The 23,107-nt window shown below is 38.0% G+C and overlaps 1 protein-coding gene across 2 annotated transcripts in view; it reads right to left on the bottom strand.

Moving 5' to 3' along the window:
- The window catches only part of Cntn5 (contactin 5), a 1,025,091-nt gene that overhangs the window by 614,248 nt on the left and 387,736 nt on the right, over positions 1–23,107 (bottom strand). The gene's annotated exons all lie outside the window — the stretch shown is intronic.

Below are 23,107 nucleotides of genomic sequence, written 5' to 3'. Positions count from 1 at the left end.
GACAAGATGTTTTCACATTAAACCTTAGTTTTAAAAACATTTTCATGGCAATTTACTGCTAGAATGAACTAATGTTTATTTTCCTGTACCACATTACTCTTATTTTTAAAGGATTAATTTTTTAAATTATGTATATTCACATGTGTTTGTGTTGAGGTATATACGTGTGAATTCCAGTACCCATGGAGACCAAAGGCAAATTATTTGGTCCCCTGGAACTTGAGTCAAAAGTAACTCTGAGCCACCCCACATAGGAATTGTAATCTGAACTCTGGTCCTCTGTGACATATATACATACATACATAAATACATACACACATACATACATACAAACATACATACATACATATTAGAGATAGACATGAATAGCCTGCCTGGTGTGGGCACTGGAATTTGAACCTCAGTGTCATATATATGCATATATATATATATATATATATATATATATATACATACATTAAATTTTGGTAAATTATGGCTGGAGACATGACTCAGGGGGGCTAAGAGAACTCAGAGATCTTGCAGGGGATTGAGGCTCAGTTCCAAGTGTCCATGCTAGGCTGTTCACATTTACCTCTAAGGCTAGCTCCAGAGAATCTGAGGATCTCTCTGAGCCCCTGCATGTACGCTGTACAGAGAACTCACATAGCCTCACACACATAGCCATGAATTAAAACAAACATATAAATCATTTAAATTTTTTCTAAATTATTCCTTCCATCATGTGGATCCCAGGAATGAGCTCAGGTCATCAGGGTTGGCAGTGAATGATTCTCGCCGTGAGGCATCTCTCTAGCTCATACAGCAACTCACTTAATACAAAGAACTCTTTGATCTAAATCTCCTGTTCTAATTTTACAGGTAAGCAAAATAAGGCAGAAAAATTGAAGGATATTTTTGAAAATCACACTGGGTATTTTTGTCTATGTACTCCACACCCTGAAACCAACATGAAGCAATGAATGCAGAATATAAAAGAGTTTGTACAGGTGTACTGATCAATTATGTTCACTGTGACACTGTGCACAAAGGTCAAGACAAGGACCAGCCTAGGTACCCATCAGTAGGTGAATGGACAGAGAAAATAGGACATGCATACAGAATGAAGCTTTAATCACATGCAAATAAAATTATGTCATTTACATGAAAAAGAAAGGAAAGTACTGTGTTAAGTGATATTTGCAATGTGAACCTAGATTTAACTAAATGATATGAAATGTGTGCTTGTGTGTGTGAGCACAGTTCCTGTGTATATATGTGTGAAATATGATAACTAACTCCATTTGCAGATCAAGTTAAAATATTTAAATGTGATGCTCACTTAGTAGAAATAATATTTTATCAGGTGAAATATGTGAAAATACTAATGGAGAAGTCAGGAGAATGGTGACTGGAATTAAATATAACTGCCTCCCCACTCCTGATTCAAAAGGGAAGCTGTTAACAAACTCCATTTTCCTGCAAATAGCAACGGTTTATTGTCCAAGTTACCTGAGGAGAAATAGAAATTTGCCAGAAAATCTTTCTCACTCATCTAAATCTTTGCCTCCTGCTGTTTGCAATGAAGAGATGTTGAAATTAGATGATAACACTTTTCACATAAAGAGGCATTCTACATGCCCTACAAGCAAAGACTGCCTCTGGTCCAGCATCTGCAGCTCTCTGCAGTTTCCAGTTGGGGCCCTCTCTAGTCACGTCTATTCCTCCATTTCCAGTGTTTCACAGACCAACTACGTGATATAATTTTTCATTCACAAACGTATTATACATCTTCTGTGATAGGTCTACATACTCTGTTGGAGGAGAAAAAAAATGGTGTTCCTATTGGGCAAGTCAATTTACAAAATTCTCATATAAATTTCCAGTATTCTGTTTGTGTAATATAACATACATTGATACTTTTTGTAGAATAGATAGATGAACAGATGTGAAAAGTGACAGGACTTTCCAGATGTTCCACGGACTTGGCAGCACTTGAAACAGCTTTGTTGTTTTCTGATTCCCAGCCATGAGCTCTAACTCAGGAAAGCTGCTTTTCTACTTTCTTTTTTTTTCTTTTAAAATTTTTATTTGTTCTTTTAACAGTTTCATACAAAGTATTTTGATACCACTTCTTAATTTTGGAAAAGTAACCTACTGTAATTGTCATTTAAGACATTTATAACACATTCAAAGGCTCTTTGAAAGGATTATTCAATAGCGACCTAAATCCTGTTTTAGTGTATTTTTTATTGAATATTTTATTTACATTTCAGATATCATTCCCCTTCCCCACTTCTCCTCCCTAGAACCCCCTATCACATTCCCCCTCCTCCATTTTGCTTTTAAACCTTTGAATTACATGAAAGTATTCAGGTCAGTTCTAGGTTGAGGGACTAGCAATATAATAGATGCAAATAGTCAAGAAACAAGCAAGACAATAAACACAAATAGTCAAAGAACAGCAAGATAATAAACAAAATTCCATGAATACTCCCATGATCACTGTTTCTAAGGGATTATCAGGATGACCAAAATATCTGATCCTACTTCCCTGTCCTAGCCCAAAGTCATTTTCATGTCTGAAGCCTACTTCCTTGTTCTAGCCTAATATTTAGATTCCTGCCTGAAATTACTTCTTTGTTCTAGCCTAATGTCAGATTCTTGCCCAAAGCCTACTTCCTTGTCCTTGATCAATGTCAAATTCCTGCCAAGCAGCCCATTTCCTTGTCCTTGGCCCATGACAGATTCTTGCCAAGCAGCCCCAAAGGCTCTGCCTCGCCCACTTTTTTATTTCATTAACAAGACTGAGTCTGTCTTAGGTTGTTCTGACAAGAATACCTTCATTACCCATCATGGAATATGCATTATCAAAACCAATGCATTTCTGTCTTAGGTTGGTAAGGCTCTGTGCAGAATCTTTGGCTTGTCAGCCTATTAATTTAATAACTCTGTCTTGGGGTCCATTTTCAGTTTCAGGCCATGTACTTTGGCTGCCAACATGTTGATGTTGTTAAAGACAAGCCTTAACACGATGAGTAGGAATAAAAATATTTCCAGGACAAAAAGGGTTAGCATGATCAAGCTATATATGCCATTCTTGAAGCTTGATCAAAATTATGGAGGTCTATCAACCAGCTTTTGTTTAGGGCCTGAGTATCACAGAACCTTTGTATTCTAAAAATGGCCTGCAAGTAGTGGAAGAAATGTGTCAGGCTTTAAGCAGAAGCAAGAGGAAAGTGGGCTTGATTATTGCTGGTATAACAGCTTTATTAATTGCTAGCACCACTGCTTCTGCAATTTCGTTGACAGGAGAAGTTAAGACAGCTACTTTTGTTAATCATTTAGCAAAAATGTTACTAATGTGTTGAATATACCAGAGGATTTGGATAGGATTTGGATTTGGAAGAATGGATTGATGCACTTTATCCTACTCAAATTATTGGAAGAAGGTTCAGAACTTAAGGGTAAGGAGCCATCTCGAGTGTCATGTCAAATACCATTGGATTTACGTTAGTTCTAAAATTTACAGTGGTAGTCACTATAATTACGAAAAAGTTTAAAGACACTTGTAGTGTATTTGGCATAATTCTAACATCTCTCTGGGTGTTTTAACTTTACGTAGTGAGCTTATGAATTTCAAGAATGCTACTCTGCTGAGTGTTGATGAGATAGATACTGCTTTTCCACTTTCTAGTGAGCAAAAACATATTCTCAGAAACATGTTCAAATTGTGGGAGGCCTTAAAAGGAGGTATCTGTACAGGTGGAAGACAGACTCGTTGGAAGATTTGGCATCCCTCAGAGCTTCAGGAATGGAAATATAGATGAACCGAGCCTGAGAGGAGCCAGTGTTGTGGTTCATGAAAGAGTGGACTCAGGTTTCCACGTTCTGGGAAATCCATGCATGACATAATCGCAACCTATAGTCAGCTTCTCATATGGGCAAATAAGTTTATTAAATTACAACTACAAATTTTTAAGCTTTCAGCATCCAAGGAATATATTTTTCTTTGCCAATAAATTTAAGATGAAGAAATCTATGCTCCACTCCATCAGTCCCTAAGAGGGAAGGCCAACGGTCTGCCAGGTGGAGCAAACAGACCTTAGTGGATCTCAGGCAATAGTAAGTGCTGAAGACTTCCCTTTGTGATAACAGAAGCACCCTATACTTTTCCTAACATTTTAAGAGTCTTATAATTTAATTGGACACAATGACAAGAAAGCTTGAAAGACACTGAAAAGTCTGGTAGTTATGGTCACCTATTCATGGTTAAGTTAGATTTGTTAATGATTTGCTTAAACCTTGACCAGCAATTCCTCAGGAAATGAATATTTTGAACAATTCACCTCTCTTCTGAAACCACATGGCTAAAGTATACTTCCTCATATGAACTTGGTTAAAAGGGGAATTTTAAATAAGCCCAAGGCAATGTCTGAAACAGCTAAAGTATCTTCTTGGGAAATCACAAATATATTTGATCTCCCGTCTACACACTCAGTTCTTCAGCCAAAATATTAATATCCTTGAGGGCAAAGCAAATATTATGTATTAAAACATAAGCAAGTCATGTAGGCGAACAAAAGTAACTCATTGTACAAAAACTATAGTGCTATTACTCAGAACTAGGTATCTGTTCCTAGGGGACTCTACTGAATATAAGCACATTGTGAAGATGGGCTATTCTATGCTATTAAACAAAAACTTTACACAGAAATCTCAATAGTTGAAGAGGAGAGACTAGAATGGCAGTGGATGTTTCCATGCTTTAAACTATAATCCAAGTGTTATTATTGATTTTTTTCCTTTACAAAACAATCATTGTGACCCAATAGAATGGGAATGAAAAGAAAGGAAGGTGGCAGAGTCTGATCATGTCAAGTACCCACACAGTGCCTGTCCTGTCATGACTTACTTAATCTTGATGGAAAAGTCCAACCTTTGTCAACTGTTACTACTTTATTTCATCACAACATTCCAGTCTTCATAAACAAAATATTTGAAAGTGGTTAGCAAAGGTTTCTTTCAGTACATCTTATGATCAGTAAGTGGCTTAAAAGGTTGTCAGACTCAATTTCTTATATGAGAACCAGATGTCAAAGTATTTACTACTTAAAAAGTGAACTATTGATTTCTTTCAATCCTTGGCATACCTTCACAAATAGATAAAAAATTTCAGTAAATTCTTATTAGAGTATCTAAATAATCTGAAAAATAAGTATGCCTTATACTCACAGCAAATTTAATTTATACATATTAAGTATATCATTTAATAGCTGTCAATATTACACAATGATTTTATACTTGTAAACAGTTTATAATTAGATATACTTCATTTATCTTTGAATCTAATAAAGCAACACTACTAGGCTGCATGGTAGGCCAAGTTTCAGTAATGCACTGATGAGTTACAGTCATGTGCTAGGTTCCCACAGTTTTTGAAAAGTGCTCAGACTCAGGGAAATGTCAAAACCAGATTAAGAAAGGAAGTCTAGTGAAGGTACATATAATGGAATTCAATATTAGCTGTGCTAATAGTTAGGCAACATATCTGTCTATCAGCAGACACAATTGGCAGTTACCTTGCTTATTTTCCAGCCGTGCAAGTATGGAAAGAAGAGGAGCAGGTGACCATAGTGGATGCAGTCATGTCCCAAATACAAGATGTTCTGTACAAAACAAATGTAGTACAGATGTAGCTCTCCTTTCACTAGTGTTCACTTGCAGAAATTAGTTCCAAAGCCTATGAGTTATGTGTTTCAGCTTTCAAAGAATGAGACACATGAGTATGTGGAATCAAAAGTAAAGTTCTAAACACCGATGAAAAGGAACAGCTAGCTGAAGTTGCGGGAGAGCTCTCAGACAAAGAATATTATCCCTGGAATATGTGATAGAGTACTGATGTTCTAAAAATGTTCAATGGGAATGGCTAAATAATGTAGACAAGACGTCATAATATAAAGCCCTGGATTACACAGGACACTTACCTGTGGCCTGTAAGTGGCAGCCTTGTGAACAAACAGCTTAATATCCCTTTCAATATTTTTCTGCTCTAAAACACAGTCTAGTTAATAAGCAGCCTACAAATGTTGGTTTCTTCACACTCATTGCTAGTGGCTAAGCCTGTGGGCATACTGGGCAGGACTGAGGTCCTGGAAATTTATTTCTAAAGGGATGTTTTCTTTAATAGAAGGCCTTTATTCTGGAATCACAGTGAGTTAGCCTAAGCTATGTTTGCCTACAAGGGACATATATTTATAGTTGAAGCTTTCATTTATTTTTCTATGTAGTCTTAGGAGGTATGCAATAATGGAAGCAAAAATAAAAATGCTAGCTAACATCTTCAGATTCATATCAATGCTTTCCTAAATAATAAATGTTCTGGCCCCAAATTTAATAGTCCCAGGTTTGGAAAATTGTGGTGTGCAGTTTCTCCCATCTAGTGATGGTCTAAGGCTGTCTCTACATGTTCCTGCTTCATCTTCCTCTTCAAAGGTGGCAAGAAACTTATTTCTTCAAAATCCTTCTTATTCAATTGTACATCATTTCTCTTTTGTCTTTTAGCTGTTAACCACCCATTGCACTATTGATTGATTGATTGATTGTGGTACCTGGTATTATTTTTAAAATAAAAAATTTTAACTTCTCAATTATCATCTGGAAAGAGAACATCCTAAGTAACAACATGAAAGACAGCTCTGCTAAAGCACAGTCACTACAGCCCATCACAAAGCAGATACAAAATATCCATGGAGGCAGTAATATTCTGCATCTATGGTACTAACAGGGAAAATTTTAATCTATTTGTGGTAGATATCAGTAGGATATGCTAAATATAGGGGTAAAGTTCAAATTCAAGGCTACTCTTCTTAATCTCCTATTCAGTTAAAAAGACAAAAGAACCTCCATGAATAAATAGTCTATGAGCATCAGATGTAAATGTGTCATCACACCGGCTGTTAAAAATGCCAATGAAAGTCAAATACAGGGGGTATCTCAATGAAACTATGCTCTGGAGAGAGGACACTTTCATGGCATAAGATGTAATAAGCATTATCATAAAGGACCATAACATAAATTCTGTACTGTAAGGATCCAATAGAATGAAGTGCATATCATGCAGCTGGTTCATTAAGTAGCTAATGCCTAACATGAAGGCTGGGGATTCCTATTTAGGGAGACCTATTTCAAGTTTATAGAGTTGATACAATTCTTCAAATGAGATGAGGCAGCATTAAGGACAAGATGACATTAAAGCATGAGATGCAGGGATATAACTGCATAGTGCTACATATAATTTACACATTGTGTTTGGTTACAAGGGAAATAGGTGTCTTCGTTTAGATGCTCTTTTAATGTTATTTCTAGGATGTACAGAATGAACTTTACATAGTTTCTGATGCTTCTCAGGATCCTCTTCAGCATAAGCAACTGATTCCATAGTTGGGAGACAAAATTTGCCTTTCCAGGTGTCCTAGCATGTCATTCATTTCTCAATGGTCACATGTCACATACTAAAGTGTCATTGAAGATAGAAATCTCTGTGACAGAATCCCTAGTGCAGGTCGATGTAGCCTTTGAGTGGTGCCTTCACTCCCAAACTCGGGTGCTTCTTTGCCCATGCCACTTTCAGTGGCCCAGCTTTGTCTGTTTCTGCTATTTCAAGTCTAAGAGCTTGCCAGAGACTCATGTGATTTTCACAGCAATCCTACAGCTTTGCAGGCACTTCTATTATACCTATGTTCAATCTGACAACTACTGGACCATCTCTGCTCTAGAGTAAGCACCTTGATGACCCATGTGACATTTTATTCAAACTGGTATCCCAGCTGTCTATCAGTCTATCAACTCTCATGTATGTGTGTGTGAGTGTGTGTGTCTGTGTGTGTATCATTGATCATATAAATGTGACCATATTTTCACATTTTTAGCAAAGTGAACAATAACAAAGTGTTAATAACAAATTTATATGGCATGTTATTCTGTTCTTTGCTTGTTCAGAAGATTAAAACATATCATCACTAATCATCAATTCTTAGACAAATTGCTATGCTATCTATGCTCCTGTAGACTTTCCACATACAGAAGCTTTGATTTGAAGTCTATATATAGCTTGTCTATGTTAATTTATTTTTTTTACAGCATCCATCAGAATGTGCCACTTCAGTCAAGGGCAAAGCCTGCTGAGGAGGTTTCTTCATGTCTCAGATTTCCCAGATCAGTTGAAACAAATAAGAGCCACTTAATCCAGGAAAGCTCATTATTCTACAAAAAGGGAGACACATAAGATTTGAAATGCATTTCAGAAATAAGAATTCTTGATCAAATTACTAATTTTATCTTAATTGCTGTTTAGAATTGTAGGAATACCAGTTCAAAATGACTTAAATGTATTCTGTATGCTTATGAATGATGGACTTATTTTTAACAGTGTTTTTGAAAGTTTTAATATTTCTGTTAAAGTGATTCTCGCAGAGAAGGCATCTGTGATGTCAAATAAAGATCATAAACCATGGAAACACAGCTTACACAGATTCTTTTACTAGGCTTTCTATTGCTGAAGTGAAACACCATGGCTAATAATCAATCTGGGGGTCATGGAGAGGTTTTATTTAGCTTACACTTCCAGAGAAATCTCCATCATTAGAGGAAGTCAGCACAGAACTCAGCAGGGCTGGAATACAGAGGCAGGGGCTGATGCAGAGCTGACGATGCAGGGTGCTGCTTACTGACTTGTTCAGCCAGCTTTCTTACAAGACCCAGGACCACCAGCTCAGGGATGGCATCACACACAACAGGCTGGAATCTCCCACACTGATTACTAACTCAGAAAATGCCTTAGGGCTGGATCTCATGGAGACATTTTCTCAACTGAAGCTCCTTCTTCTCTGATGACCCCATATTGTGTCATGTTTACACACAACGCCAAGCAGCGAGTATATAGTGCAAATATAATATGTGAAACAAATGTAATTCAAACACAGGGAAAAAATATGATCTCTAAAATCTAGTGTTTCTCTTTAATAGAAGTTTTAGACTTTCAAGATTGCTAATTTCATACTAACTAATGATTGACAGTAAATATGACAATATGAAAACTCTCATAATGACATTTACTCTTTAACTACCACATATACTGTATTTCACTTTGCAACATATTCTGACATGATGATAGATCTTAAATGCAAGCTTATCAATTTAAGTCTATATTTATAAAGCCACAACCTGCCATGATATAAAAATCACCAAAAATAAAGCCAGCACATCTGCCTATATTGGTGTTAGTGCAAGGACTGTGGGTTTCAAAAGTCAAAGAAATATTTTTCCATCCCTACAAAATAGAATTATGATGTCCTACTGGATACAGCTACGTGTAGGGTGCAAAGGCTATGTGTTAACAAAGATTTGGAATTGAAACACACATGAAAGTTTATCTGTTAGATTCAAATTAGAGTTCATGGCTAAAGAAGGAAGAGATTCCTGGCTATATTTGTTAGCCGGAGATCCTGTCTTGGTGTCTAGGCTTGGTGACTGCCTTCTATGTCCTAGAAACTTAGGCCTTCCACAGTCCCACAGGATATCTCACTGGATTCTGTAATCCAAGGGATTCTGGAGGCTCCATGGGATACCCTACCTGGACTCCAGAGTCCAAGGACTTCCACAGGCCACATAAGATACTTTAGCTGTAATTAAGAGCCTGTGGTCCTCTATATCTCCTATAGGATGTGTTAGCTGCATGTTTGTTTAAATTTGACAAAAAACTTCTGGGTTTCTTGGGAGAAAGTTCTGAGACCCATCTCCCCTATGATAAACAAGACTAGCTCCCCACATAGCAATGCTCCTTCTGAGATTATTATTTGCAGCTTCATAATTCTTAATTGTTTTTTGCAACTGTGTGTCTATAAGATTAGTTGATGTTAGAGACAAGAGGTCTATGAAACAGGCAAATGTGTAACATTAAGATGGGGTACATGGAACCTCATTAATGAATTTATCATTGGTTGGTATAATAGATAGCTGTTTAACTGCTACCAATTTCTTTCCTAGCCATTTTCTACATGGATTGTCTTGATATATTCTTAAAACATTGAATAATATTAATGATAGAAAAAATTGACTGGTATTATAAAAATATATCTGTTATTTTTATGGGCACACTTGTACTAGTCTCTTTAAGTTTCTAATTAAAACAAATGATTAAAAAGAATGCTGTCATGTGTAAGCTACCATCTTTCAGACTTAAACATACTTCACAATTAGCAATAATATACAGATATCTCTGAAAGATGTAATATGATCCTTTAAAGCAGATTGAAAATCATATTATTTGTCCTGTTACTAAAACAGACCTTTGTCAATAGCAGGGAGAAGAATGAAGAAATAAACCACTCTAAATGGAATGTGTTCAGCTTCAGTAGCTTTTCATAAATTTCCTGACATTATGGACTAAATGTCAGAGAGATCAGTGTATAAACGATCCCAAATGGGTGAGTTGATCAACTCCACTGTATTTAATACTGCATTAAGCATGGCACATTTTATACTCTGTCTGAAGATTTTATCGCGGAATTAAAGTGTAAAAGAAATATAACCATATATTATTACGTACTAGGGTGACAAGTTAACAAATAATGATCTTTTACTATTTTTAGTCGGTATCATACAGTTTTCAATTAGAATGTAAAGCCCTCAGTCTCTCAAGCCAGCTCCACTCTTCACATTTGCAATGGCAAATTGTATGTGACATTTCATTTAAAACCCAAGACACCATAACACAAAACCTTCTAGACCATTAATGACAGTGCATTACAGTAGCCTCTTCCACCTCCTGCTGCCTGAGGCTAATTCTGGCTTCTTTTAAAAGACTAAGTCCTTACTACATCATTATCCCGATGGAAATAGGGGTGTGTGTGTGTCCCTAAAACACACAGAGAATGCAACACTGACAATGGATGCTTTTGACTAATTAAAAAAGACAAACAAGATGCATAGATATTTTTAAAAATATTCACTTAGTTATTTATTTGTACTTGTGTTTGTCCAAATCAACTTATGTGCACAAATAGACAGGAATCCTCACAGGTCAGAAGAGAGTATCAAATCCCTTGGAACTGAAGTTACAGGCAATGTGGGCAGCCATGTGGATGCTGAGGACCAAACGCTAGTCCTCTGGAAGAACAGCAAGTGTTTTTACTGCTTATCTAGATCTCCAGATCTAGCACAAAACATTTTAAAAGTGCTTAGTTGTAAGAATTTCTCTGTTGTTTGCAATTATCTTTAGTCTGTTGGAATATGATTATTTTACAGACTCATTTTGGGAGGATATATTTATAGGTGTTATATGAAGTCACAGCTTTAAAACTCAATAGATTAAGGTTCAAAACTTGGTTGTGACTCTTTTAGAAAGCTTTTCTTTATTTTTCTTTGCTTGTTTGTTATTGTTCTTTTTACTTTCAGACTGAATCTCTTGTATCCCACAATTGCCTCACACTCCCTAAGTAGGCAAGGATAGGCCTGATCTCTTGATCTTCCTAGCTTCATTACTTGAGTGCTGGGGTTACAGGTGTGTATGACCATACCTGTTTATAAAGTGTTCGGGATTGAACCAAGGATTTATTACATACTAGGCAGGCACTCTATTTACTGTGTCCCCAGCCTTCCTTCAGACTGTATATTAATCTCAAGATCAGTTCTTTTTATGTGTAATGAAAACACTTCAGTTTTATTGTATTAAAAGTCTATAGTAAGAAGACCCTGTGCTTGCTTCCTTGAGCTCAAAATATACCATATTATGAAGACCATCTCAAGACAGGCTTATGAATTCAAGATCACATCTCCCTAAGAACATAGGATTGCATTTACCAGGGTTAAACTACCCAGGATGGAATTTCAGCCTTGCCCTTCTCCAGTAACTAAACCTTACACCACCTTATTTTTGATCTCGGAGTTGGAGCTGAGGTCACTCTTAACCACACATGTCTCCTGAGGATTGGGAATGCATTTAGTCCATACTGTGACTTTCTGGACAAATAAAATATGTATGAATGGCTAGCAAAAAAAAAAGGAAGATGAAAGTCTAATTAATTTGTTTTGCACTTATTTTATGTTCAAGTGATTATCTCTTGAATATATATGTATAGAACTCTATGATTTATTATAATCATCTTACTTATTACTACTTTTATGCTACTATTAAAAAACTTAAGTTTGCATGCACAGTTTCTCTGACTCATTTCCATTTGTATTTCTTAAGTCTTTCCTTCTCAGTAAAACACAGCAATATTCTTGTGGATACTATTATATCATACCAACCAATAATTCTTCTAATGTATAACTCCCTGGAACTCTTAAGTATTGTCATTATACAGTTCTTGTCATTCTTTGCCGTGTGGCAAGGTGACAGTCCCCAAAGTGAGAGCCAAAGGCACTCTTGTTTCATGTTGCTGACTCGATCCTTAGACTTGGAAGTTCAAGTTTTCAACAGTCACCTGTGAGTTCTCTTTGCTTATGGCACCTGCAAATTTAATATCTCATTCAGTGTATTAACTGGCCTTTCTTAATTATTCCTGAGAGTGAGAAAAGTTGAGTATCCTTTTTCCAGAAGAGGCCTCTGGAGCTTTACCAGCTACTGGATCACCAATATTTCCATTATTATTTCTTTAGAAATAAAAAAAAACATTCAATAAATTGTCTAGTTGTTCCAGTAAAATAGTATCTCATTCTTTAAATGCTGGTATTCTATTCGAGATATGCAACAAATACAGCCAAATTTGGAGAATAAAATTATAAGCCACTGTGTCATGAATACACTGTGTTTTTAAATACTAACTTTCCGAGCCTGAGATACATTTCCACCCCTTATAGAATTCTCATCAATAAAATAATTCCCCCCTCTCCTATCACCTTGTCTTTAACTTAGTTTAGAATGATTGGCAGGTCACAAATAGCCAGTATTAAAAATGAACTAATATTAATTTCCCTAACTGAATTTTCTGCTCATGCTTTAACAAAAAAGAATCCAACACAAACCCAGATTTCAGTGAATGAACAGCAATCCCTAATCCCTCAGTGCATTCCATTTAACCTCCTTCATGCGATTTTTTTTAACCAAAGGAAAATTAAATATAATCTATAAGTAGAAAGAGATAGACAACATACAGAATTTCATAACAAGTTTGAATGTTTCTAACCATTCATAAAATCTGTGCTTTTGTACCAATTCAATTTTTCATGCCACCTTCTAGTTGAACTCAACTATTCCTTTCATGAAATTTGTATGTTAGAATTGCCTTGTACACTCTAGAAATCAGTCTAGAGGTTCCTCAGAAAATTGGACATAGTACTGCCCGAGGACCCAGCTATACCACTACTAGGTATATACTCAAAAGATGCGACAACATATAATAAGGACACATGCTCCACTATGTTCATAGCAGCCTTATTTATAATAACCAGAAGCTGGAAAGAACCAGATGTCCTTCAACAGAAGAATGGGTACAGAAAATGTGGTACATTTATACAATAGAGTATTATTCACCCATTAAAAACAATGACTTCATGAAATTTGCTGGCAAATGGATGATAGATCTAGAAAATATCATCCTGAGAGAGGTAACCCAGTAATAAAAGAACATACATAGTATGTACTCACTGATGAGTGGATATTAAGAAAAAAGCTTGGAATATCCATGACACAACTTGCAGACTATATGAAGCTCAAGAAGGAAGACCAAAGTATGGATGCTTCATTCCTACTTAGAATGGGGAACAAAATAATCACTGAGAGGTAGAGGGTAGAAAGGACTTGAAAGGAAGAGAGGAGGGGGATGGGAAAAAGGGGCCAGGATCAGATGTGAGCAGAGATGGGGGAGATGTACAGAAAGTCAGGAAATTGAACAGAGGTGTGTAGCAATGGGGGATGGGAAACTGAGGGTAGCTACCAGAAAGTCCCAAATACCAGGAAAGCAAGAGGTTCCTAGGACCCATGAGGGATGACATTAGCTGAAATACCCAACAAAAGAGTCAGAGAACCTGTAGAGACCATATCAAGGGTTAGACATGGACACCCATTGAGAGATGAGACTACCCACCCTTCCCAAAAACTTTAACCCAGAATCACTCCTGTCTAAAGGAAATACAGGGATAAAGAGTGGAACAGAGACTGAACTAAAGGCCATCCAGAGACTGCCCCACCTGGAGACCTATCCCAAATGTAGCTACCAAGCCCAGACACTATTGCTGATATAAAGAAGTGCTTGCTGACAGGAGTCTGATATAGCTGTCTCCTGAAAGGCTATGCCAGAACCTTACCAATACAGATGCGTATACTTGCAGCCAACAATCCAACTGAGTGCAGAGACCCCAACGGAGGAGTTAGGGGAAGGACTGAAAGAACTGAGGGGGTTTGCAGCCCCATAGAAAGAACAACAATATAAACTAACCAGACACACACACACCCCAGAGCTCCCAGGGACTAAACCACCAACCAAAGAATACACACGAAGGAACTCATGGTTCCAGCTGCATATGTAGCAGAGGATGGCCTTATCTGTCATCAATGGGAGTGGAGACCCTTGGTCCTATGAAGGCTTGATGCCCCAGTGTAGGGGAATGCTAAGGTGGTGAGGTCATAGCTATGTACAAATTAACTTTTAGATAGCATTTTTGGGTGATATTTTTTAAGCCAGCTATTCTTAGCTAAATACAATTATTTTCTGCACTATTAATGGCATATAGAATCATATAAAGTTGTTTAAATAGCAGCTCCTCTGAAATAATCATCACTGATGACCATATCAAGAGCCAGGAAATTCTCTCCACACCAATACTACTAGTATAGTATACCTTGCACTGGTCTTCCCTGCTCTTGCCAACTTAACACAAAATTCCATGGAATTTGGTTTAATTCCAGTAATATTGTAGCAGACTGTTTCTATATTTAATATTATATAATTGACTGAGTCACAGAAACCATATTGCCACACCTCCTGTTTTTTCACCTAAGTTTTTAGGCCAGAGATATGAACTGGAGAAGCTTGCCGGTTGGCTCTCATTTACAAGGACTTTTCATTTTATTCTCTCTCTGGTTAAGCAGACAGTTACTGGGTTGGGGTCGGGGAAAATCACACTGTCTAAATATCCAGTTTAATTGTTTCCTCCTTCAGATTCTGAAATTTTTTCTCTACATTCATGAAAGTGAGTGCTCCCTAGACCCTCAGATGTCCTCAACAAAACCAAAGCTCCAGTTCTCATTTCCCAGGTTCCCCTGAGGATAATAGTTGCTGTTGGTTATTGCCCCGCGGTGAGATAGTGACTACATTGCTGGGCTGCCTGGAGTTAAATGTCTGCAGAAGTTTGGGGCTACATAAACTCCAGCACTTGGGGTAGAGTGCTTGGGACTGCCCCCCCCCGCCCGGGAACTCTAGCATGGTGCAAGTGCATTTGGACAATGGTCACAGAAATTCCGCATCTTCTCCCAGTGAGTTCCCAGGCCCTTTGTACTTATTGGATGCTTATGTCCATGGTTATGTCCATGGGTGTGCACTGTCCAGGCCTTTTTGGTTTTTTGCCTTCGTTTTTCTCCTTCCTTTTATGTTCATTTCATCTATCTTTTTTTTTCTGAGTTCTCACCTATCAAACTTTTGGTCCTTTTTCACTGACTCAATTGTTTCCAAAATGTGTCCTGTGTCATCACTATTCTAGCCAACCACAGCATGCCAGCTCTTCTGTACCTGACACATTGCTCATCAGAGGAATGAGTGAGTTTCCTGGTCCAGTCATTTGCAAATAACTCCTTGGGCAATTGCACGGTATGCCCTTTATAAACCTTCACTCCTGAGCACTTTGCTCATCCTTCATGGGTCTTTGCTGTATCTTTTTGTTGGCTACTTCTGCTTTATTTTGACTATTTTTTTCTTTTCCTTTCTTTCCTTTCTCTCTTTTAGATCTTGGAGTTTATATTGGAGGCATATAATGTTAGCAGTTCTGAGTTTTGTTTTAAAATTTGCTGTCCTGAAATACGTCTTCATTATCAATGTGTGTGTGTGTGTGTGTGTGTGTGTGTGTGTGTGTGTTTCATGCACTTGAGTGACTGCTCAACTACATCTTTCCATGTGTTTGGTTATGGGGTACTGGAATTTGTCCCCTCTCTTTCATCATTACACTCTACCATACTCTCAGGACAGGCGTTCTCATTGAAACAAAAGCCATTTTCCTATGAGCTCCCAGTATGGGCCTGTCCTAATCCCCCTCAATGCTGGAGATACAGAAACACATAGTCATGTCTGGCTTATGACAGGGATTCTGCGAAATTAGACTCAGATCTTTGTGCTTGTATAGCAAGTGGTTTTGCACAGTGATAATCTCCAAGCTCTTCTGATAGCATCTGTTTGAGAGTTGTGCACTCTGTGGGCTTTCCACTTGGGAGGCCAATGGAGTCTCTGTAAGTCATAGATTTTATCAGTGATACTTTCAAAAGTCACTGAAAATGAAGAAAATGTTTATGTTGTTGCTTTGGTATAACATGTAGGTATATAGAAGTAACAGCAGTTTCTGTTTCCCTTTCATCTTCATCCTAGGAACCCTGAGAATCCATTTTATCCTGTGCTCTTTGGCTACGTTAACTTTGTTACAACTGATCAGGAACACATTTCATGATTTTCAAAAAACTATTTTAAAAACTTGATGCCAGTGTGCTTAAAGTTAGTAAGTGCATAAAATGGATTGAAGGTTCTTTTAATAAGGAGGGAAATGATGAATGTCTCTGTGTCTATACCCTGGAAGTGTTATAAAGGAATGCAGAGCCAACCACCCAGACAACACTAAGAATATTCTCTGGATTAAGAGCAAGAGCTGGACTGAATAAATGTTAGATTATAATCCTTGACAGAAGTCTAGCTGAGAGAGTCATATATTAAAGTACAATCAATAGATAAGCCTGCCAGCAGGAGATGCATTTAGCCTGAGAGCAAACACGTTAGCTCCTCAAACACCACATTCCCCTGGAGACAGGAGGCTCTGCCTGTAGTTAAAAGGGCAGCAGAGCTCAGGGGACATTTGAGATGTTAACAGGCTTACAATGTGCACACACGTAATTGGGCACTGGCGTTTTCCCTGCACATGCCTAATTACAAATGCACAGGCTGTTTGTTTAATCACGCCCAATTGTGACAGCACTGTAAAGGTTCTCTCTGTGACTAAAACATCAAAGTCGTTTCTTGATCCTATAAAGAGAAATTACAGCAGTACAGTGTGGCGTGCTTCTCTATTTGTTGGATGATTTTTTTCCCACAGGCTTTGGCATCACAGAGCATAAGATTCATTTTGCTGTGGGATAAGCTCCCACACATGGTAGAGGTGGAGGTGTCAGTGCAGAAAATCACCAGCAAACACAAATTTGATTCTTATCAAAGCATCAGACCTTGTATAGATAAGAGTAGCTTCTAAATAAATGCCAATGCTATGTAGTAGAAATTATCATCACACTCAAAGATCATAATTTGACTTGCTTGCTCTGCTCATTTATTGATCAACTCTATCTTGCCCTGCATGTTGATGCTCACTGTGTGAATCACAAGACGCCCAAAGAACCCACAGGCCTTTGGAGCTATTCTTATATGCCATATCTCATCTTTCCAAAGCCAGTTCCGGAACTCTTTTCTTTCAGATTTTAGTAAAAGCCATGATTTCTGAAATGAAGTCATATAACAAATTGAGTGAGGTACTTGGGGCAGTTCTGAGCATCAGAGGTGACCACATCACAGCTATCAGGCCTCATATGGTCCCCACAAGCAAGCAAACTGGAATTAGTGTGGTCTTAAAGAACTTGATTCTGAAATGTTTGAAAACCACACTGTTTCTTTTTTCACTTTTCTTTTTCATTAATTGTTAGTCATGATTACTGAAACACATTATTGGCAAGACAGAAGCAAGCTTTGTTAGCAGACTGAGTTTTGAGACAGACTTGCAATGATTTGAACACATTTAACTCTTATACCCAGTAAGTTGAAGTGAGGCTTCACTTCTAAGAAAAAAATGCTATTTATATAAAAATTTAAACATTAAAATAAAATCTTATTTGCTTTTAAAGATAAAATTGCTTTTAAAGGAAGTTAAAATAGGCTCATTCTTTGTGTTGATCTCATGTTGGTATGTTTTCTGTGCCTTTCATAACAAATGAAGAACACACATTTTCTATTCTTAGAGGAAATTTCTTGGAAAAAAAATATCAACAACAAAATATATCAGGTTGTAAGACTCTGATGAGCCTTAGTTTACTGGAGATCCCCTGAGTGAACAACAAAGAGCCAGGGGTTCTATGCAAAAGCAAGAGGAATTTTATTGTTCCAGCATGCTGGGGACATCCTGCATCCAAAAGGAGAGGCGACCCCATGCAGCTCGTTCAGCGGACATTTATACAGTCTCCAGTGGTAGCATAGAGAAGCAGCAGCTAGGCACAATGCGATTGGCAGAACAGTGTGACTTTTAAACTGATTGGTCTTTAGGGAATGAGGTGGCAGGGACTCCCCTTGTCTGTAGGTGGTCAATGCTCCATCCTGTGGGATGTGTCCATGTGCTCTGGACCTCCCCACCTGCAGGTCATTCTTCTTTTTGTTGTCAGAGGAATGTCCATTAGTCTGTCTCTTCCAGGGTCTTTCCTGAGCTGACCAGGAATGTTAATTAGCCTCTTTATTCCTGAGCTGACCCCTTCAAGGTCATGTGTGAATTTTTATTTAAAAGTTGTTTTTCATATTTTGCCATTACAAATCAAATTTTCACCAGACCTGTAACCAAGTTAATATTTTGCTTTGACATCATTAATTCTCCTTAGGTACTGCGTACTCAACTTGTTGAGAATCATCTGACCTCTAAAGAAAATGCTATAATCAATCTTATTGTATTCTGAATTTCCAATCAATTAACCGCACATTCAACTGCCATGTGAGTGGTGCAAGCACATGAGAGAGCTCAGCATACTATAGCAGTACTATGGAAGTAAGGCAGCTCACAATTATCACAGTGAGCTTTGGGCCATGAGAGATAAGGGTTAGAGGAGCCACAGCCATTTTAGGTACTGATTGGAAGGAGCACTATGGGACTGTGAAAGAATGCAAGGGATTGACTAGGACCACATGTTCTTACAGTGGAATGTGAAAGAAAAGGAGAGGGAGGTTTAGTTAGAGCCAGATTGTGATAAGTGTGCTCCATTGAGAGTCATAGTGTCAAAAGAGAGAGTTTTGGGAGTATTCCTCACAGAGTGGTAGAGAAGGAAAGGCTGACGATGGTGGAGGTCATCAGTGAGGGAGGCACTGACAGCCTACCTTGTCATAGCCATGCATGTGAAAGGTTACTGATGAAGAGCTGTGCAAGCTAGTATGCACACAGGAGCATCCCTGAGGTGGGAGAAGCTAGGAGAAACCACTTAAAATGCCTCCTTCTTTATTACTTCATTTATCATCTGTTCCCTTGATTACAATAAGAACAGAAAGCTAGAACAACCTGAAAAAAAATGGGTAATCCACTGATAGCATTACACAGATTTAAATAATTCATTTTCATGCTACAAATAACTTAGGCTTTTAAGTGAATTTCTCTAGAGAATTAAAAGAAATAAGGTCCTTTAAACTGTATGTAAATGAGAACAATATGTACGTGGAACATCCTCACTGGTCCCAGTAGAACAGTACAGTAGGATGTAATTGATATGTTCCTTCTCCAGTCTTGTTATTCAAATACTCACTTGATTCCCTATATTTCAAATCGGAAATGGTGGCTTGAATCAAGGATAGGAAATTAGTAATCTGGTTAAAAATAATAACATATGTAAGGGCTTGCTAATTCAATATAAACTACCTGTGATTTAGAATACACACACATATTCTTTTAATTCTCTATAGAAATATATGTCTGTGTGTGTGTGTATGTGTGTGTATGATTAGAATGTAATATAGAATATATATAATATATAAATACATTTCAATGATATTAGTAGATTAACCATATTTTCAGGTTAATGTAGCTTTCTGCTATATATATTATAGAATGATTATCACCCAAAGAACTTTCAGGACATTTTTGTGCCTTTTGACTAGAGTGAGAGTCTCTACTGTCCTTGAATTTTACAGAAACATAAAACAAGAAACCACCGCTTCTTCTCTGTAGCTTCTTTAAATATTTTCGACATGAGACCTCATCCATTGTGCTTCATTGCCTCATGGTTGAGATTATTTTATTTTTTTATTTCTGCTTGTCATTATGCGAGATTTAAACTCCTACTCAGGCAAACACACACAGAAGGCAACTCAATGCAAGGTAGAAATTTTACCAGTGTCTGTATTCTGAGTGTATTGCTTATTCTCATTCCCAGGACCAGCTAACTTATCCAGAAATATGTTTGAATTAATTTCGTTCTACAGCACGTGCTTCATGCTGGGAAAAGAAGGCATAAGGAGGAATAATTGCTTGTTGAGACTCTAGTCTGCTAGTGGTTTTGTTTTGTTGTGTTTTTCTCAAAGTTAAAAGAGTTTATCAGCATTCAGAGCCCAGTGTAGCCAGGAGAACACACATGCTGCAGACTTGAGGCTATAAAGAAAGGAGAATGATTACAGTGTTGACGGAAAAAATAACAAGCCAGTTTAAGGGAACTTTGATAGTGAAAAATAGTTGGTCCATGGCTAGGTATGAGTCTTTTGTTTTTGAGAGGGGTCACATTCTCAAATGTCCTTCTAAGTACAAATGTTTATACCATAGGTTTGTACCACTTTCAAACTTGGCCATAGAAATATTTTATAGCATGAGCAGTAGATAATACAGACTCATAATCTTTTAAAGAGCTGAGTATAAGTGACTATGTTCCCCATACCCTTCAAGGCTCAGAGAATCTTACAGAAGAGTCAGGAGAAAGAATGTTAGGGGAGGCGGATGGGGAAGAAAAACTGTCAAGTATTGCCTTCTGGACATGTTATGGCAGTACATACATGAACTCACAATATTTTTTTTCTCTAACCAAGTTACTTATTTCTAAAATGAAAAGGATCTGCTGGAGTAGTGGATGAACCTGGTGCTATTTGTATTTTGAAGTAAATTCCGCTTTCCTGGGAAGGAGTCAGGTACTTGTGAACCATCCCCTAATGAATAAAGGAGCCAATCACTGGGTGAGTAGGAGGGGCTTCCGCGTTTGATAGGGGAAGGGGAAGCAGGAGGGAGATAGGACCTGTTTGGATCAGGGAATGAGTAAGGGCGAGATGTAGGTAGCTGCTAGTGTCTCCCGGTTTCATGGAGGATTCGCCACTGGAGGAATTAGATTTATATGGCATATAAGATTAAGATTCTAGTTGTTGTGCCCAGAGATTGCATTACCATTGTTTTTAAACTAAGTTTGTGTGGTGTTTTTCTTCTTGTGGTAACTCAACTGGATTCCAGAGAGAAAGGTGCAGAGGCAAAGCCTGAGTTTGCCTGATGTACACCACAAAGACCAGGGGAGATGTGAAGGACGGGGCTAGCAAGGTAGCGACCCGCCAGTGGAAACTTAGTGAACTAGGTGGAGAGATTTTGGAGTCCTGGTGCCATGTGGCCCGCTGGTGCTGGGCATAGCATGGGAACTAGCCGCTCGTTTATTTTTTTCTTTCTTTCTTTTCTTTTTTTTTTTTAAATATTTCCCGCAACAGGCTGGAAAGATGGCTCAGTCATTAAGAGCACATACTGCACTTCCAGAGAACTTGTATTCACTTCCCAGTCCCATGATAGGGGGCACTCACAACCACCTCCTGCAACAGAATCTGATACATCAGACTTCTTTGGACGCCTGTACTCACGTATGCAAACCCACACATAGACATACACATGATGAAACATAATATGTATATAAAAAGATTAACTTTTAAAGTCAAAACTTTTATATACTGAATGAAATTATTATTTCCGTATTATTCTTTGGCAATTATAAACAGAACTAAAACAAATGCACTTTTCATCTTCTTTTCCTTACACACAGCAGAGTGTTTCAATGTGGTTTTGGGATGATCAACAATGCCTCCATGATACATGTAAAAACTTCAGCTTAGAAAGCCTGCAACTGTAGATATGCAGCAGTTGTAATGGCAGATTCAACTTCCTGGTTCCATCAGAGTTCAACATCATGACTTAAGGTCACCAAGAGGAGAAAGAGGAACTACAAAGGGAAGAAGGTATTCTGCATGCACAGTGGAAGGTTTAATCAGTTAAGACTTGGGATGGGTTAAAAGCTGGGCCAGTTATTGATTGGCCATTCCTTCGGTCTCTCCTCTGTCCTTGTCCCCACATTTCTTTGATACAGGGTAAATTTTGAGTCGAAAGTTTTGTGAGTGAGTTGATACTCTTGTCCATACACTGGGGGTCCTTCTGGGCTACAGGAGGTGGCCTCCCAAATGTTAGGTATCTTGGCTAAGGTCACCCACATTGACTACTGAGAGCCTCTTCCATCTCAGGTCCCTGGGACTTCCTGATGATTCCCCCCACTCCCCCACCCCTGGAAGCTACATATTTCCATTCATTCTCCTGGCCCTTTGGAGCTTTCTCCTGTCTCTTCACACACCTGATACTGCCCCCCTCCTTTCCCCTCACCAACATCCCTCCCTCCCTCTGCCTCCCATGACTATTTGGCTTCCTCTTCTAAGTGTGATTCAAGCATCCTCACTTGGGCTGAGTTCATCATCAGTGATGAGGACACAGTCCCTTGTCACACTAGAATGAGAGACCTGCCTACCTCCCAGAACTGACTATCTCTGTTCATCTCTTTGCCCACAAAGGAGGATGTTCTTTCTTGGCACCAGTGACTTCTACTTTTCAGGGATGGGGTTGCCCAGTGTACATATCAACTGGTTTTATGTTGGTGAAGCCCTCTTTTTGATACCTCTAGAAGTCCCTGGAGTCAGAGTTCCTCTATCCCACCTGATATTCTCAGCTAGATTCAGCTGCTAACAAGAGTTTGCTGGAAAGACAGTAGAGACAGGTCAAGTCTAAAGGCATTAACTCTGAAGTTCACTGGGTTTATGGAAACTACATATTCATAGCAATTAGAAACTCTTGTTCTGAGCATGTCAGAAGGTACAGATCTCTGTAGTCAGTCTTTCTTAATAGCTAATCGGTAACA

This window comes from Grammomys surdaster, unplaced genomic scaffold (assembly GCF_004785775.1).
Source record: "Grammomys surdaster isolate TR1022 unplaced genomic scaffold, NIH_TR_1.0 138, whole genome shotgun sequence".
NCBI lineage: Eukaryota > Metazoa > Chordata > Mammalia > Rodentia > Muridae > Grammomys > Grammomys surdaster.
Note: the sequence above shows the minus strand (reverse complement) of the source record. Positions and strands in the feature narration are given on the sequence as shown.